The sequence below is a fragment of the Drosophila nasuta genome, chromosome 3 (genome assembly GCF_023558535.2).
Source record: "Drosophila nasuta strain 15112-1781.00 chromosome 3, ASM2355853v1, whole genome shotgun sequence".
Lineage (NCBI taxonomy): Eukaryota > Metazoa > Arthropoda > Insecta > Diptera > Drosophilidae > Drosophila > Drosophila nasuta.
This window is the reverse complement of record NC_083457.1, coordinates 41,324,336-41,344,173: the sequence shown is the minus strand read 5'-3', so window position 1 is coordinate 41,344,173 and position 19,838 is coordinate 41,324,336. Positions and strand designations below refer to the sequence as shown.

Genomic DNA, 19,838 nt, shown 5'->3' with positions numbered 1-19,838 from the left:
TGGGAAATGCCCATATACAAGTATATACAATAATAAGTATAGTATTTATGATATACAAGTATATACAATAATAAGTATAGTATTTATGATTCCTGAAAATTTGGTTGCGATCAGATAAAAATTGTCGAAGTTATTTAAGAAATACTTTTGTATGGGCAAAAACGCCTACTTACTAGGGGTCTTAGTTGCGTTGGCTGACAATATGGTATATTTTGCCGTCTAAGGTATATTTTGAATGCGGTACTACACCGATATACCACATATATCATTTGGTATATTTTTAGTATTTTTGTAGTATATTTGGTATATTTTGAGAAAAATACAGCAAAATATATTGCTTTTATTTAAAATGGGTAGCGGGTATCTCACAGTCGAGTACACTTGACTGTAGCTTTCTTACTTGTTTTCTGTTGTACCTACTTTTAAATGGTTTATTTCATATGGTTAATATTTTAAAATTTTATTAAAGTCATATGCACGTTGGAAAGCCAAACTTGTCTGAATTTATGATTCAATTAAAATAAATTAATTTTTGGACAGCTTCATCCCCAAAAAATTAAAATAAAGGAGTTCGTATTATCTTTAAAATATACCAAACTAATATACCAATAAAATACTTAAAATACTGAAATGTATATTAAAGCAAACCTGATCCGCGAGCAAAAACAATTATTTTATGGGTAACGTGTATAAAAATACACATTTGCTGGCACATTTATCTACTTTAATTATGCACATAATTTTATTACCTAAAGATGTAATAAATTGAATCGATTGAGTGTCATTCTGCAGATCAATTGTATCTGTCCCCTATAAGATGTCAACTTTAAACTGACATCACAAGTCCATCAACAGCTTTGGCAGCTAATTGAATAGCATCCGCTTTGGGTTCACACCAAATAACAATAATAATAATAATAATCATGTTGCTGGCATAATAATGGCTGATGCTGTGTATATGTTTTGTAATCTGCCCTGTCAGTCGACACTTTCGACACATTCGACGCATTCGAAATTAGTTTTGCGCTGGCGTAGAGAACAGTTCGTAATCATATTATGAGTATGTCACACTTCAATTACTGTCAGCGACCGTATTTTGTGTATTAATAATTTTCACAAAAACATTCGACTGTGTGGGACACTTGCAGGAACCATCATCGTGTATCGTGCAAAGTATCAGTCAGCATCATGTGACAAAACTCTCGATCAATGTTGTCGCTGGCAATGTCACCACACGTTTTGCATTAGAAATGCCAATGACTTGGGAAGATGAGAAGCAGTCGGCAGTGAAGCAGTCAGCATGTGGCATGCGGCAAGCGACGACGACGTCAGTGTGTCTGGCATAAAGTTAGTTTTTTACACTGAAAAAAAAAACATGTTATAAAATCAAGATTTTGGTTTTATTACTGCATATTTCCTTCTATGAAGACATGAACGATCTCGAAGTTAGAAAACAAGTCCTGACATAAGGCCAATTATATTTATATTAGTAAACGAGTAAGAAAGCTTCAGTCGAGTCTGCGAGATACCCGCTAATCATTTTAAATAAAAGCAAAACAGTGCGGTGTTATTCTTTAATATACCAAATAAATATACCACAAAAAAAACTTAAACTTTCCAATAGCTATATTTGGTATATATTTATACAGTACTGCATTCCAAATTGACCAAGGAGTACAAAATATATCAGATTGTTAGCCAAACCTTCTATATATAACATATACTTTAAGGGTCGGAGATGCTTCCATCAGCCAGTTTCCTGGAGGCACAAAGTTGTAATAGCCATCACCATAGAAGGCGGTTACAATAAAATAAAAATATATTTAACTTTTCAACCAAAAATGTTATTATAGTACTCAATATTACATTATTATGCCGTTTACTATTTTATTTATTATTTAATAAATTGATTAGAATTATTGAATTCTAGATGTAGTATTTTATATCATATTTATTGAGTATGTGGCATTTTTCAGCTTCATGTTCTTAGTTTAATAAGTTATTTTTATTGTAAATAACATAATTTTGAAGCTGAATGTTCTTCATCTAAGCAACTCTTTCTTTCTTTCAGTGTAGCTGTCTAAAAAGTGTTTAGAAGTCAAGCTGCGCGCTTGCGCACAATTTATTTTATTTTAGTTCTGTTTTTTTTTGGTCTAGCAACCTAATTCATTTTCAGAGTTATGTGACACATATGGGTCCAGCATGGCAAGAACAAAAGGTACCTGGTGCCAGCGGGCGGGCGTCACTGGCAAACGCCCTCGAGTCTTGAATTGACTTTGAATTTACGAAAGTCGCGTGAATTCTGGGTAATTACAGTTCACAGTTTTGTATTGCTTCGGTTATTGCAGTTGCCTTTCAAGTGGGGCGACCCGCAGAGCGTGTTTGTATTGCTTTTGAATTGAAACTCGATTGCGAAACAATACTCACTTGAGGTTGCCCTTTGTGTGTGTGTGCGTGTGTCTTTCTGTTCTAGTTGCGTTCCACGAAGCAATAACTACATGCACAAAGAATACAATCGTCGACAAAGACGAGTTCACCTTGCTTTGCAGGACGACGGAATGTCTGCAATTTCTATGGCCAGCAGCTGCATTTAATCAAATTCAATTCCCCTTCTTCCCCTTCTCTCGAGTAGTTACATCATCATCAGAGCTACTATATATATGCGGGCAGTTGTCTATAATAATTCCCAGACATAAGCTGCACAAACAATTAAAAGAATAAAAACTTGTTCAGAATTTGCTATGCATTTCTGGCGGCGTTACGCTTCAGTAGTTCCATCCAAAAAAAGAAAAAATTGAATTAAATTATATTCTTGCGGAGAGGAGTGAGGCACAAACAACGACTCAATTAAGTTGCCGCCGCAGTTGCCAAGCGAAAAACTTAATTTAATGCTTAATTGCAGCATAAACAACCAGGAATCAGGGGGGAAGAGATGATAGAGGGTCGAGGTGGGAGGTATGAGGAGAGAGGGCAACAGCAGTTAGGTCACACGTCGATGGCGGCCCCTATGCTTCAATTTTTGGTCTCCGTTTGATCCTTGAAGCATATGCCTGCCAATTGATAACCAATTTTCCAATTCGCCAACAATTTCCATTTTAATAGAAAAAAATCCTACACAAAAGAATACAAAAGCAAAGAAAGATAAAAATGATGGCGAAAAAAATAGAATAAATATGAAAAGCCGCGTGGGCAACGTGCCACGTATAAGGCATAAAAATTCAATATAAAAATTCAAATCATTCAATTATCTGCGGCTCAGCACAACTGTAGCCTGCCTCCCTCCCTCCCTTTGACGGGGGCGTGCGAAAAAGGCAAAAAGTTGAATCAATTTGGCAATTGAATTTTACAACAAAGTCGTAGCTGATAGCATGAGAGATGTAAAGCCAGATAGCACAGAAAGAGAGAGAGCGAGGGAGAGAGTGGGTGGAAGGCCTCGAAATATTCAACTTAAATAAGTAAAATAAATAACATTTATCAGAAACAAATCAAATTTCCGGTTGCAACTGAGAAAAGCTCACAAATTCTATACTAGACAACACTAAATTGCCAAATGTTTCGTTTGATTAGAAAATACTGTAGAGTATCGATTTCGAATGTAGTAAAATTTGATGTCACAGGAATGTAGGAAAGGAAACGAATGTTTATATTGCCAAATAAACAAATATTTTTCTATTTAAATTGAGATACAGATAGAGATAAAAAAAATGGAATTATAATCGTTGAATTTATGGATCTTTGGCAGCTCGATATCTGTTCAGAATTTAGATTGCAAAGATTGAAATAGGAAAAGTAATTAATATTTCTTATAGAAAAAAAAAAATACTATAAAAAATTTCTTGTAGGGAATAGTTTTGTGCTTTAATAAATTTTTGAAGTTTGGCAGCTTGGTAAATGAAGAGAATTTGTATTCAAAAAGTAATTTAAATTTCTTATTGACAAAATAAATTCTATTAAAGTACACTCTAAAATAGCTTTGTAAGGAATAGTTTTGTTTTATTTCAAAGAAAATAAAGATGGACAAAAAAAAAGGAATTATAGATGATGAATTTTTCGATTTTGGAAGTACGATAAGTTCGAATTCAAAAATTAGGATAATAAGAGTTACTAGCAATTTAACTTTCTTGTTAAAAAACAAATAGTATGAATGTTAGTTCTATTTAAATTTAAGTAAAGATGGTTAAAAAAGATTGCCCAAATAGTCGAATATTTAAGAATTTAGAATAGAAAAGATAAAACACAATTTACTATTATTCATATTTATTTTAGTTGAAATGCCTTGAAAAGATATTTGTATATAACATAATTTCATCTCTTTTATTTAACAACTTTAACCTTTCGACTTACTTCGAATGCTCAGCATGGAAACTAGAGTATTTTCGCATGCATAAAAATTGGAATGTCAACAGGGACATTCGGCATCAAAATAGTCGTCATTTCACATGCTACCTTCGTATATACATATATTTTTGCAATTCCGCGAAATAAACTCACACGGCGGAATACCATTTCAATTTAGAGCCATTAAATCAGAGTGGAACCTATGACAACAAAAACAAGAGTAGCAACAGCAGCAGAACAAGAACCAACCATGTAAATATTCGGCTGCTAAACAATGCGTTAAATAAACAATAAAATGGATTGCAAATAAAAAGAAAATTGCATGGCACGTCACTCGTCATGGCGACAATGAAAATTGCCAACAAAAAAAGTAAGATAAATAAATAAAATTCGAGGGGAAAAAATCACAGTCCGTGACTAGGAAAAAGAGATGAATTTTATTAGCTTTTTATGGGTGGTGCACGTAGCAGGCGCATCCATGAGATACGATATCAATTTTAGGTGTAGAGTTACACACATGAGTGGCAGGTAAACGGAACGCTCTTCCATCTATTATATTATCTGTGCATGGGTCCTAATGAGTTGTTGCTCGTGGCAACAACAACATGAAGAGAGCAACAAAGCTGCAACAATGCAAGATACTTTGCGCTTGGTTGAGTTTTGAGTTCAGGTTGAGCGTTATAGATATGCCAGATATGTTGGGTTGGCCAGCTGCCGAGTTGCAAGATGCCGCCGCTGATGCACGCCCACAAACAAACACTTCGAGTTCGCCTTGCGGTTTTTGGGCTATCCATTAATGCACTAAGCAGTCGGCATCCTTCTGAAAACCGCAAGACAGCAGCAGCAACAGGCAACAGCCAACAGCCAAGAGGCAACTGGCAACAGGCAGCAGCATGTAGCATGCAACTGCCAACTGGCAACCAGAAACTCGTGAGTGTGTGATGAGGGTGCGGTGTCTGCATATCTGCATATCGTAGTTGAGATTTTGCTTAATGCGCTTGCATAATAAACAATGTATGCATCTGTATCTCTATCTCTATCTGTAGCTGTAACTGTGGCACAAACTTTGTGTCAGTAAGCGGATTTACTGTAATGTCATTCCGTGCCGTCCCTTTGGGACCTTTTTCCGTTTGACCCAGCTCAGATGCTTTGCACCAAACTAAAACTCTGTTATAATTAGATAAACGTTCTACATTTGACAGGCTGTCAGGTATACGGTAAAAAGTGAGAGTGCAGGCATTGAATTTCCAAGTTCAAAGGTTGCCAATGGCTAAAATACAATTTCATTAAACTTAAAGCAATTTGAAATGAGAAAAATGAATCTCTCCTGGGGTTGTGGCAAATTACAAAGAAATCAAGTTGTCACGACGACAAGTCCCATTCGAAGAAGGAATCGCAGTCAAAGTCGTCACATATGGCTGCCCATTGGGAGCTGCTACTGAATGTTGATTCCTGTTCCCGTTGCTGTTGTTGTTGTCAGGCAACCACTAGTTGCTTGCCCTGTAAACAAACTTGGGACTGGAAGTGTTTTGGCCATCCAACGCATGCGCATTAGTGGATGCCAAGTTTCGGTCACAAAACATTTTGCCAAGTTTCGTTTCATATCATAAATGCCTTAACACTCGTCGAGCACAAAACAGTTCCTTGCGCGCTTTCAACTGCAACGGTTGCCCCAATCAGCGCTGAAACAGTTTCTTCAAGTGTAACCAAAGTAACCAAAACTCTAACTCTGAGATACGTATCTCTGTTTTTGGCGTGTGAAAGTAGCGCAATTTGTGCGATAAACTAAACGCAACAAATCTGCCAATTTAGCACAAAGCAAAAGGCAAAAGGGCCAAGGGATGCTTAACTTTTAATGCCGGCAACGGGCTAATTTTATGGCCAGTCTGCGACTGATAACAGCGATAAGAAAGTGGCAAATCAAAAGCGGCTCGTAAAACGCGCGCGCCAAGTGTTGAAATTTATGCGCTCGCAATCGTAATTGAATTTTATGCGAAAAGTTCGAGGCTGCTCGGTGTCAAATCGCTTTTGTTTGTTTGTGGCCCGATAATACTGAACACTTTCGAGAATTGCCAAGCAAAAATCCAAAAAAAAAGAAAGCATAAAGTGGAGCAAACCAACACAGAAAAACAAAAGTTAATACCAGGTAAATTTATCCCCAAATTGTTATTTGTTATGTGTCATAAATTTTGATTGCGAATTGTGTACAATTTTCTGGCCAATTTAAATGTGTAAAATGTGTTTTGTGTTGACCTCGCTTTAACCCTTTTTTTTGTATATGACAAGTTCAGTAACCTTACCTTGATCTCGCTAAGGTTCGGTAGGCTGTTTATGGCTGGCATCTTGTGTATCCTTACATTATGCAAACATCGTGCCACAACTCAGCTGGTTAAGCGTATCAACCTTGTCGCCATGTCGCCACCTTGGCTGACACGCTGCTTGACATTTAGCACTGCACTTGCCGCATATTAAAACGCATCGAAATGCTGTACAAAGTTTTTCTGTGCAACTTGACGAAGAAACTGTGGCAACTGTTTCAGTTCTTTGGTTAAACTTTCCACAACCAAGTACTATGCTGAGTTAAGCTCTCTGCTTTTTCATCTAATGCCTCTTCTGCCTCTGCCTGTTGGTTAACTTGCGCAACGAGTCCTTGTTAAGCTGTCAACATGTTTTGAGTCAACTGTTACAGTTTGCCTCGGGATTTAAATATTTGCGCCTTGTTTTATATGCAGTTGGCTTTGTGGTTTAAACAAGCTTGAATAGTGCGCTGCATTTTAAGTCTGGCTTAAAAATATAAATGAAATGCGCGTTAATTAACATAAATAACAATGTTGTTAGTCACTTAATTTATTATGCAACTGAATGCAGCTATGATTTACTTCTACAATTTAATTTAATCAGACATAAAATTAAATTTATTTATTTATTCAATATTGATATTCTAGCTCAAAATGTATAATAAAATCTTAAGAGCTACAGACATGTTTTGGGAAAATCATTCTCAATATTTATTTCGTTAGTAGCATTTTATTTCAACTACTTCTAACTCTACTTAAACTTTTCTACTTTTCGATAGAATAATTTTATTTCAACTACTTCTAAAAAATCTTGAACTGTTGTAATAAGTTTGAAAAAAATCTAAACCTTTCCGCATTGTAAAGTTTCAGTTTATATTTAACTTTTGTGTGCAATTTGCCAAACAACAAACATGTTAAAAAAGTTGAAACAACCTCAAGAGAAAACAAGTTATTTTGTTGTAAAGTGTTAATACTTTAAGATGCAATCAAAAAACATTAAATGCAAACGAAGCACAACATGAAGTTATGCAAGCCTTAGAACTTATATTGGCCACAAAATACAAATATAAATCACTTATTAAAAGTGAGTTCGTATAACATGCTTTGTTATTAGAAAGCAACAAAAAGGATTTAACATAACAGCAGCAGTCTTTTTTATATGGGTAAAAAATCGTGTGCGACACTATTTTCAGTCATAAAATACATATGTATATATTTTATTAATTTTAAAAAGAAGTAAAGGATTTTCTCAAATTATTTGATTAGCATTGCATTTGGTACTAAGATTGATTGTAGGAACTTTTTTTAGTCCTCATTAAAATATATAAATTTGCAAATTTGTTGTTTTTCGTAAGTGTTTCTTCGTTTTTGTAATTACCGTAAGTTATAAAATCATTCTTAGCTCTAATTAAAGTTTTAATCTAGAGTCATCTTTATGAAAATTTATAAAATGTGTTGGTATATGTTTTTTTCACTTAAAAGTACAGTAAAATTTTACATTTAAAAATTTGCAATTTTGTATGCCAATTTAAATATCTTATGTCTTATAATTAACCAGATTTTAAAACTGCTATAAATTATTAATTGACAAATTTTAAGCAACATAATCTTAAACCTACATTAATGAATAATCAATATCTAATGCTTCTTCAGAGCAACAAATTTTATGCTAATTAAAGTATAGAATTCTTAGAATATTTTATACCCAAACAATTTTTCAAATTGCTATAAATTTTAAATGATGAAATAATAAGCAAACACAATGCGTAAATAAGAGACTTCAACTTATTAGCCTTAACCAACATAATCTTAAATCTTCATTAATAAATAATCAATATTTTATTAAACTGAATACACATCTTCAGAGCAACAAATCTTATAATTAAGTTCAGAGCAGTAGACGAAATCAAAGTGCCGAAATTCACATTAAAAATGAGTTATTCCTTAAAGTCTTTAAGCTGCAGTTTGCAGTGTGTGAGTATCGTGTTCGTCCTCGTGGAATTATATTTTGAAACGTGAAGGAACCGCAGTGGTTTTACAACCGTCGTCAAGGCAAACGTCAGTGGCGAGCAAAAGGAAATGTCAGCGCGGTTTGGCAGCCGCAGCAGCAAGTGGGCGTAGTATGAAGTATGAATGGATGAGTGAAGAGAGTGGGTTAAGAGTTGTGGCAGTTGCGGGGGGGTTGAGAGCGACAATGGCGACAGGTGTAGCCTGTCAGCTGCATGAAAAACCGAGCGAGTTCTGTCCCCCAGGAAGCAGAACCATCTTTCCTGTCCCCTCGCTCACCAGGTAAATGGTGTCAAGTTAATCAGCGCGCGACAGAATTTCCTTTTTTCCTCTCTCTCCATCTCCCTCTCTCTTTCTGTTGGTCGCTGTCATGCGGTTTGTGCAGCTTTTTAGCTTTTGAAACGCAGAAATTTTCACGCCTGCTAAAACGGGCAAACTTTCCATAGAAACCGTTAATAAGGTGTACAAAAAAACAGAAGGAGGAAAGTACACAAAAAAAAAAAAAACGCTATAAAAATGGCGGTTGTTTGTTTAGCTTGGCGCTGCATCCAGCTGCTGTTGCTTCTCGCTCTGCTACTCAACACTTTTTATTTGCTAGCGCTTCTTTATTTTGTTGCTGTTGCTCTTGGCAATGACTTTGCTTTCACCATGAACTGAGTAGCCCGAGTAACAAAAAAACAACAAAGTTGCAAACGAAAGGCAACAATTTTGTTGTGTTGTTTTTGACTGCCGTTTTTTTGTGTGTTGTGTTGTGTTTTTTTGCACTGACAGCCTAAATGAAAATCTCAAATGAAGCTCTTAAGTAAGAGGCTTCACTCACACATACAAACTTCCCCTACACACACACACACACTTTCTATCGCACTCACACACATGTGCAATAATTCACACTGCTACTCTAAAGCATTGGCAACAGTGAAACGCTTTTAAGCATGCCCCCTCCTCTTTTTTTTGCGCCCACCTGCTGCGCCACGCCCCCACGCCCACGAGCAGCTTAAGTTGGCATCGCTGCTGCTGTTGCTGCTTCATCGTTGACATTTTCATTCATCGTCTTGGCAACCGTAATTAAAATCGTTTTAATTTACTTTTGCTGCACAAACACAGCTACACACGCAGTTATTCACACGCACACATACACACATACACTCACACACATGTGCAGTAACTCAGTGCCGCGCACGCACTTACTTGAGTGTAGCATACTTATCTGGGCCCTCAGTAGGCTTCACGCTTTTGCTTTCTCCGCTTACGCTGCCTTGGTTTATGTTGTTTATCGACTTTTGTTAGTCGCTGCCAAGCCACGGCAAGCCAAGCCGCATGTTGTTGCTTCTGTTATTATTTCAGTCTTTTGCCTGGCGGCGCTTATTGCTCCCTACTCCCTAGCCTTGCCTGTTGTTCGTTACCCTTCCTTGTTCGAGAGCCTTGCTCATTATGTGGGCGTGCAAATTGCTGCATATTCATTTACCGTTATCTCTCAGTCGTCAAGTGAAACATACACATTTCACTAGTACAACAACAGCTGCTGCCCGCCGTCTCCCATTCCCTTAGCTTGTCCCTTTATCGTCCTCCGCTTCTAATGTATCTTGGCAACCAAGGCCTGCTCCCTTTCGTTGCTCTTAATAACATAAACTTCTTTTCTTCTCACTCGGAGTCGACTGAAGTTTGAGTTAATGAAGAATTTCCATGACGATGTTGTCGTCGTCGTCGTCGCTGTCGGTTGACGCTTGACTGTTGACGGTTGCCGTTGCCTTGCCGTAAGTCTATGCTAAGTATCTTCCCTTTTTGATAAGACTCAACTGCTGCTGTTGCTGCTGCTGCTGCCCACCTGCCCAGCTCATTATGTTGCCTTGGCTGTTGGCTTTGCTGTTGCTGCTGGCAACGAACAAAACGTCTACAAATTTAGCGCACAGTTCGCACACATCTCAAGTGCGCATAAAATGATTGCCGATAAGATTTGATCTCTGTTTGCTTTTGCCTCCGCTTCCATCTCTCTCTTGAGTACGTAATGTGAGCAGTGTATGCTTGCTGCTCATTCACAGCCAACGGATTTACTTTGGGGATTCACCTCTGGCATTTTAATGAAAATTTTGACTCGACTCTGCGCCTTTTCTAAGCGGCTTAAAATTGCCAAGTTCAGTTTGATGTTTGCCATGTGTGCAGGCAACATTTTGCCAGCATTCAACTGCTGTTGAATGTTGCTCGCAACATTTGAGCCTAATACACGGCGTACACACACACAACTAAACAGCCCCTGTGCACACACATGCGTGCATCTATCATGGTATCTCGCATCTGTGTGCGTTACACCCACACACACTAAATATTTTGCACCAGGCGCACAGCAGCCAGCGAACAATGCCCGCCACAAAAGCAGCAGCGAAGGCAGCGAGAAACACGCCATGCACACAGAGAACACAACGAAACCACGCACTGTACACGAATACAAGCACATCGAGAAGGACATACACACACTCCCAGTTAAACACACAAACAAAAACACACACACACGCTCAATTGGAGCACACATACAAACAATTTGAGACAGGCACACAAAATCGTGCTGCAGGCTGCTCGCAGAGCAAAACCAAGTCGAGACTCGAATTTTTGGGGGACGAACGAACACAACGATGAGATAAACAAGGTGAAGAATAAACACACACACACATATAGGCACATACACTCTGCAACAACACACTCGAATGCTGTACAAGAGGCGGACATTGAAACAGTTTTGGTTTTTCGGTTTTGGCAAAGGGGGAAAAGCAGATTGCAGACTGAGGAGCTGTAGAGCCGTGGCACTTGTGAGATGTCTGTTAATTTTGCAACGTTTTTTTGGCGCGCATAATAAAGTTGATACGCTGCGATGGCGAGACACTTTGAATATTTTTGTTGTTATGCTCAAAAGTAGGCAACGAGTTTTTCGTTTTACAGCAGCGCAATTATGCGCTACATGCGTGTGTGTGTGTGTAAGTCTTTGTATGTATGTGTATGTAAGCTGATAAATAGTCGTATTGTGGGTAGCGAAGTGGGGGGTGAACAGGCATGCCAGTGTGTCAGCAGCAGACAATATAATGAATGCGGCAGAACGAAGAAGTAGTCTGGCCTTTTTTTAAACATCTCTAGCTAGAAAATCGTGTCAAATAAGTGGAGCAGGGGAGCGAAAAACACCAGAAGAGAGGGTAGGTTGACAGGACGCATATGTCTGTCTAAGCGCTGCCATAAAACAAATGAGCTTTCAACATGAGTTTGTCATTTGTTGCTGCTGCCGCTTCTTTGCCGTTGATGCTGGCCTAAAAGTGTGCAGCAACGAGTGCAGAAAAGTAACGAGTGGAGAGAGAATCTCTATGTTGAAAAGCATAAACTATGCACTTAATTTTGTAGATTGAGTGGCATGAAAGCAGCAGACAAAGGGGACAAATTAGAGCAGATAGAAGGGCAGCAAGCAGCAACCAACGAGAGCGAAAGCAGTGATTGATGAGATGATTGAGAGTAGATTGAGATTGTGATGTTGCCAAACTAACAAGTAGCGAGAAGAGTTGATTATACAAAATATACATAATTGCTAGAGCGAAAGTCCAGACAATAGTTAACCACAATGATTTCAGCAGAGTAACGAGTGCCAAAGGGAGCAGAGCAGCGAGTAAAGCGGCATTGAGCAGCATAAACAATGCACTAAATTTTCTTGATGTGCCGCCAGATGGCAAACAATGCACAAGGGAAAGCGTTGGTCAGAGCGGAAAAGCGACGGCGGCGGCGCTCAAAGGTAAGGGAAAACAATAGTCTGGAGTCATAAAATGCAAAAAGTAATACAAAGTAAAAAAGGGGTTAAGGACTCGGGCTCCTTTTTTGCCAGGCTGCGCACTGCAATTCGCACGAGACGCTTTTTATGGTCACAGTAATTAATGCATACCTCAAGGCTATTACGGACAGTCTGTCTGTGAGACAATACAAAAAAAAAAGAAGAGCACAGACAATGGATAGACTCTGGCTGGAGCTGGAATATAAAGACATCGCAGCTAGACGAGCAAATCAAAGTGAAGTATTTCGGGATAGGACAGCATAGGACACGACAAGCTGAATGTCCTAAAGGTTTCAAATGCCACAAACTGCAGTTGGTTAAACTTAAAGAGCAAGTGCAAAGAGCTGTGTAAAAGTTATGCATACATTTTTGCCACTCAAAACACAAATAAATTGCCTTTTATGTGTTGTTGGGCAAGAACTGCCAAAAAAGCCAAGTAAAGCTCGCCGGACTAACAACAACTTTTGGTGCCATTTGTATTCGTTGTTTGTTGCCTCATAGACTGACTTATGCACTCGGCATGCAGTTGAGTTGCCCATCTCCCTCGCTCACTATCTCCATCTCGCTGTCACAGAAACAAATATAGTATAACAGCAAATTTAAGTTGCATTTGTTGTTGTGGCGAGAGGCGTGCGCTGCAAAGTATGCTACACTTTTTTCCTCGGTTCTTTTACTGTTCGTTTCGTTTCTTTTTTTTCGTATTACTGCTGGTAGTAGTCCTGTTTTGTTGTCCTTCACGCCTCGCTGCGACAGCCTGAACTTTTGTTACAACTGACACCAGTTGTTGCCTCCTCGGGGTGACTTACTATGCATTGGGTGTGTGTGTGTGTGAGTGAGGCAACCACAGCATGTGGGCCACAGTGTGAAGTATAGTGCTCTGCTGGCAAATGCAAGGGCATTAATCTATGAGGCAACGCAACTCAACAGCACCTGATGGTGGCCTTCGTTTTGCACTGAGTCGAGTCATTCATACGCCTCGTCGCTTTGGCACTTAAGTAATTTCAACTTGGCAAACAAACATATACAACGATAAATACTCTGCTTCACGCACAGCACAAATGTCAAAGTAGTTGTTAACATTCTCCCACTCCCACTCTCTTGCTTTTGCTCTCTCAAAGTTCGCCCAACCGAATTGTAAGCCACAAGAAACGCAGTGAAGTAAAACTCGACAAAAGTTGCTTTTCCCACAATGCTCGACACTTTTAAATTACTGACTTAATTATAAAACATGAAAGCAACTCGGAGAGAAAAAAAAGCGAATGAGTGCAAGAAGTTTTGCTGCAACTAGTTGCAGTTGGCAGTTGCAAGTAATTTACATAAATAACTTTTGGCAAGCGCATTAACATGAAGGTTACAAATCGCCACGACCATAAAATGTTTAAATGCCATTTAAATGCTTGACTTTGGCAGTAAGAGTCAGAGTCAGCGAAAAGCGGGTCAAATGCAGCTGCAAAGTTGACAATTGCAATTGCGAAAACATGAATGTGAGTTTTTTTGGGGTGCTCAGAGTTGGGTGTTTGACCTGTTGACAAGTGCAACACAGTAGCAGTAACCAAGTTGACCCCAAAAAAAGTCAAGTAACATGACTGCAACTGAGAGCGACTCTCAAGTTCTTGACTTCACAGTAAGTTGGCCGAGTGCAGCGAAGCATTGCCAAACATTGACTTTGACTTGTGCTGTGTTAATGCTGCCAAAAAAGTTGCCACATTTGTAAAGCAGCTTCTGAACTAACTAACTAAGTAACGAAAACTAACCTTAACTATGCAGCTAAAGCAGTAAATACCTTAAGCTTAACCAAAAACATGCTCAAGAACTTTACACTTTTGGCCAAAACGCAGCTCAACTTGCTGGAAAAAGGTTTAAATATTTGCTCAAGTGAAGCGTTTTTAATGCGTTTATAAATACCACAGCTTCAGTTTCAGACACAGTCTCTCACTCTGTTTATTAACTTGCCGCCTGTCTGAGTTGAGTTCTCTCTCCTCTTCGTTCCTCTATCAGCTTGTCCTTTTTTTGATGCTCTCGCCAAATTGACCCTTTGGCTTATGTGTAGTCCTTGTCGCCCTCTCCTCCCCGTGTTTGTATGGTCTTGCTTTGCTGTTTCTGGTGTAGTGTGAGGATTTGTTATGAGCTGTTGACTGGACTTTGTTGCCTGTTCAATTTGTCGCCTCTTTTGCCCAGCTTAAGCCACGCCCACATGCTGGCCAAAAAACCAACTAAAGCGAATATTAATGCACTATCCTGAGGCGGTTTTGATATTGAAATTAGTGTTGGTCATGTGGGTTGGATGGAGTCAGAGGCAAAGTCAGAGTGTGGCGCCTCAGATAAGGCGTGTGTTGGTTTGGCTTTTAATGAAATCGTTGCCTCGTTGACTGGCTGACTGGCGTTTGGCTCGTTTAGCATATTTGCATAAACGATTTTGAGGGCCGAGAGAGAGAGAGAGAGTGTCAATGACAAATATTTGAATGCTGGGCGGCATAATTGTTATTTGATGAATGCCAAATGAGTGTGGTTGCAAAGGGTTTTGCTTGCAGCTGCCTTAAACTAGGCCAAGTCAAAGTCTTTAACTTCGAGACGAATGAATAAATTTGCTTGCATTAGTTTTTGTTTTCTGTCACTTTAAGCTGGCAACCCCAATTTCGATATCAGCTCATAAACAGTCACTCTGTTTGGCCACACACATCCAATCAGCATAACCCAAACCCCCCAAAAAGCATCCAAGGGGCACATTTTCCATTTCAGGCCTAAGCCAGCTTAGCACACAGAGACCGAGAGAGGAAGGGCGCAGCATCGTCCCCCTTTTTTCGATATTAGTTTGCTTTGTCATTTTATTGAAGCAACAAAAATGATAATTTCGTCAATACAATGTGCTGAAGGGCTCAGCATCCTGCTCAAATATGCAGACTTCTTTCTCTCTCTTCTCATCGGACAGACAATGGCCCAAACAAAAAAGAAAACCCACAAAAATTCATTGAATGCGCATGAATTTCAATTTGGACGGCTGACAGGATTTGCACTCGCTACCAGTTAATGATCAAACGCATTTGCCAGGACTCACTACATAGTTTGCAGGGATACACACACACACATATACACACTTATGATGCGCCTTCAGGCTTAGCTTGCTTCCCCCTCACTGTTTCTCCGGTTATTGATACTTTGTGATTGCCTTTGGTTATTTAACTTTTACGCAGACATGTGATACGACTCTGCTCCTTGTGTACAGCAGTTCTATTTTGTTTATTTTTTTCTTCGCTACTCGCTTTCGTCCATTAGCGCACAGCACGCAACCCTGCCCACTTGCTGAGCGTGCCCTGCCCACTTGCTGAGGCTGCTCTGCTCGTTTGCCATTGTTAAGTAATTGGATTAGATTACTTCTTTTACCTGACTCTAGTTCGCTTCGGTTCGGTGCTGTTCTCTCCGCTGTGTTTGGTTTTTGGTTGATAAATTTTCGTGGTTGCCACGCCTTAGCGCGCCCGTCCCTGCCACCGCCCCACGTCCCCATCTTGGGCCCAGTGGACCGCCTGTCATGCGTGATTGATGGATGATGTCAATATGCTTTTTATGTTGCTCCCTTGTCAGCTGCGGGTTCCCAAATTTTTCTGTTCACATCTCCTAAGTTTTGTTTTTTATTAAATTTACTTTTAATGGCCACTCGAACTGCAGCTGCCAAATGTATCCTCGTCAAGTTTTGTGGCTTTTTTTGCGCTAGGTGTGCGTGTGTGTCGCACTCACACGTCGAGTTTCTTGTCGCGCTTTTCTCGAGGCCATAATAATTTTCTGCATCGTATCTGCAAGGCTATTAAATTCGCATAAAAATCGTTGTTGTGCGGTGTACACATTTTTCCCACGCAACCAGCCAAGCAAGCCAATGGAAAATCATAAAAATTTATGACTGCAATAATCTGGCTTTCGCACGGAGAAGGATGAGAGTTGACTGCTGCTGCATGCAGCTCTACGCTCTTGATGTTGCCATGAAATTGGGCATTCAAGTTATGAAATGAAAGCGCGTTTCACTCACAGAATATTTTTGGGCATGGCATGGGATACACTTTTAAGGCGAATAGCTAAAAGGCAGCTTAACAGCGGCGCACATTGCGTATGCGCAACATTTCATCAGTTGGACAGCATTTTAATGCTGCCAACTTTTTGGACATGGTTCTCTGCTTAAGCTGATTGACAACATGCAGATAAGCGTGAAAATTTCCAAATGATTATGGCTCTTGGTTGTTAAAGCAGCCACCAAAATGTGGGACACAAGCCAGGCGGCAAATGGTAAATGGCAGAATGGCAACTTCAAGCCAGTTGGAACATGCAGCAAAATTTTGAAGTGCGGCCAAGGACATAAAGAGAGACTGATGAGAGATTTGGCAACGAGGCTCTTTGTTGTTGTAGCTCTATCTGTGCGGTCCGATCTGTGGCAGAGTTATCAGCAGTCACAGAGCACAGACCAATGCCACAATTTGTTGTGCAGGCAGCCGAAAAAAAAAACGAAAACGGAAACAATGCCATTCACATTGGCCCAGTTCCAGCGTTGAGCAGCCAACTCCCAGTACTCCCAGTGAACGGACTCCCCTTGATACTCTTGTTGAGCAGTCAAAGTATATGAAGCGTAAGTAGTTCTAGTTTTGCATGGCCATTTATCTCCCAAAACGAGTGTGTAGCATCGTAATGAGCGCTTTACACGCCATGTGCCAGAGTCGGTTCCACAGTCACAGCGAGAAAGCACTCTCGGAGCCTGGCGCACAGCAGCGCATCGCCTGCGTTGAACGCATAAATTTCAAGGACGCGAGCCCAACTGGGCTCTGAGCAGAGTTGAGTTGAGGCTGGCAAAACAGAATCAGACAGTGTGCCAAGCCGTGACTGGAACCGCGTTGCGCATGAGGAGCGACCAGAAAATCAACATAAACAACGCTTACACACACAAATGCACACACATATGCAGGCGGGCGAAATGTGCCAAGCGCGAGAAATAAATTGACAGCCTGAAGGTATGCAACGCTTTTTGTGCTGTTGCCAGTTTGACCTACATGTGAAATGATGGGCAGCACTGGCAGGGGTAGGCGTTATTTTGTTTTGTGTTGCGTTTCGTTGCGTTGAGTTTGTTAACGAGTTGCTGCCGCGTGTTGAAGCGTTTGTTAAATGACTGCAAGCAGTTCTTATATATGTACATATATAGTGAGTGCTGTTTTAATACATATACACATTTCTTAAGGGAAATACCTCGTATTTAATAAATGCATAAAAAATTATCTTAATCAGTATTTAAATTATACATATATCAATTGTCCTTCAATTTGCATAAATTATTAATGATCAATGGAGGGCAGAGAGACGTGTCAGTTTGCAGTTTGCAAATGGCATTAATTGCACATGCATGAATCTTTGATGCACTCGAATGCAAAAATCAATTAAACGTGAAATGCATAAAATACAACATTGCAACAAAAAAAGAGGAAAAATGAGATAGTAACGATACATTACTGAAGCCGACAGTAATGGCTACTATATGCATATTTTGCAAAAGTTATTTTTAAATATTTTACAAGCCAATGAGCTTCAGCTGAGCGCACCGTTTTGTTAATGCGCCCGGGCATTAAAAATAATATTTAATTTAAGCCTGAACCACTGACAATGGTCAAGATTGGGGCCACTCTCTGTGTGTTTAACAATGAGTGCAAATGTGGGTTGATTTTAAACTCACTCAAATGCTGGTTTAACCCACAAAGTCTTTGTGACTGTTTAAGCTCATTTTACCTTTTAAAGGGCTAATGGGGAAACTCAAATTGAAATTATATTAGCCACATCAATATTGGCATTATGACCTCAAGTAATAAAAACGTTATAGAAATTTGTTAGTAATTAAAACGAATTGCTCTTAAATACATAAAGATGAAATACGACTGTCTTCAATTGATTTATATATTTATAATTTTGTTGAAATGAAATAAAATTATTTCTTGAAAAGAACTTCTCTCATAAGTTGTATTGCAATGCAAATAAATAAAGAAATTGTATGAAAATTGCCTAACAATTAAGATTACTTTCTATTGAACACTTATGGACAAAATACAAGTGCTCTTATTAAGGTAATTTATTTATAATGTTGTTGAAAAGAAAAAAAATTATCATTTGGAAAGAAGATCTCTCACTCCACTAAGGACTTCAACTATAAGCGGAAAATAGTCAAAGAAGTTGTAAATGTATTGTTACGAATTTTAATAATTTGTTTTACAATACGAACAAAAAAGAAAATGTTTTTAAATTGCTTAGCAAGGAGAGCTCTAGGCTCTTATAGATAAAGTACAAATGTTTTGAATAAATTGAATATAATTTGAATGAAGTGGAATTGTAAAATAAATTACCTATTCAAAAGCACTTCTCACATGCCACTAAAGTTTTCAACTATAAGCTTCAAATAGCAACAGAAGTATACATTTTATTTTTATGAATTTAAATAAGATGTAGTGCAATACGAAATAATATGTTAAAGAAAACAAAAGTCATACTTTAGGAGCATATAAATACAAATATATAACTTAATTGTTGTTGCCACAGCTGGCAATCAAAAATAGCAACAAAAAAAGCAAGTTAATACCACCTTAATTTCGCACTAGCAAATTGCTGCAATTTAGAAATTAACATACTTCATGATAGTGCCTGTGACTGTGATTTAACTACTACTGAACTGGCGAACAAAGTGCACTTTGTTATTAAGTTAACAGTTAACTATAGGCTATCGTAAGCTTTGACTTTCATGATTTGTTAGGTGTGGGAAGTGCGCGACAAGAGAAAAAAAAAGAGAAGGAAAAGGAGCAATCGCTGCTGCGAAAATGGTTTGGTGTGTGCGATGTGTGTGCAATTTCCGCAACGAGCTTGCGGGCAGTTTCGCCTTTCGCCTTTGGCAAAAATAAAAGGGAGGCAGCAACAGCAACAGCAACTGTGCTGGGGTCATTCATCCTGCAAAGTGGCGACACGCCAAAGCGGTGGACGTAGCCAAATGACTAATGGAGGGCCCAGCCAGGAGAGCCAGAATAAATGCTACAAAGAGAGAGAGAGAGAGAGAGAGAGAGAGATAGAGAGGAAGTCGTTGAAACAGCTGCAAAGGGACGATGGCAGCAGCAGCTACTGGCAATATGCAAAATTCGCAATTTGCCATGCCAGACGACCAAGGCGCAGGACACGACGTCGACGACGACGACGACAGCCCAGGGGCAGTTGTTTGGGCCAGTCTGGCAAGCGGCCTCTTCTCTCTTTTTGTCCCTGGCATGCATTCGGTTCGACGTTCGACTATTTTTATGACCGAATTGCGTTTTATTGCTTCTCGACAACGTCGAACGAATGCTAGTCTCAAATATGGGACAAGCCGCCGTCGCCGTCGCAGTTTGCGGTCGCACTGC

The 19,838-nt window shown here is 39.3% G+C and overlaps 1 protein-coding gene across 1 annotated transcript in view; it reads left to right on the top strand.

The window, feature by feature from the left end:
• The first annotated feature begins 5,991 nt into the window (after window positions 1-5,991).
• The window catches only part of LOC132793064 (EGFR adapter protein), a 30,841-nt gene continuing 16,994 nt past the window's right edge, over window positions 5,992-19,838 (top strand). The window contains exon 1 of the mRNA XM_060802719.1: window positions 5,992-6,484. The gene's annotated coding sequence lies outside the window, so the exon portion shown is untranslated. The remainder of the gene's footprint in view (window positions 6,485-19,838) is intronic.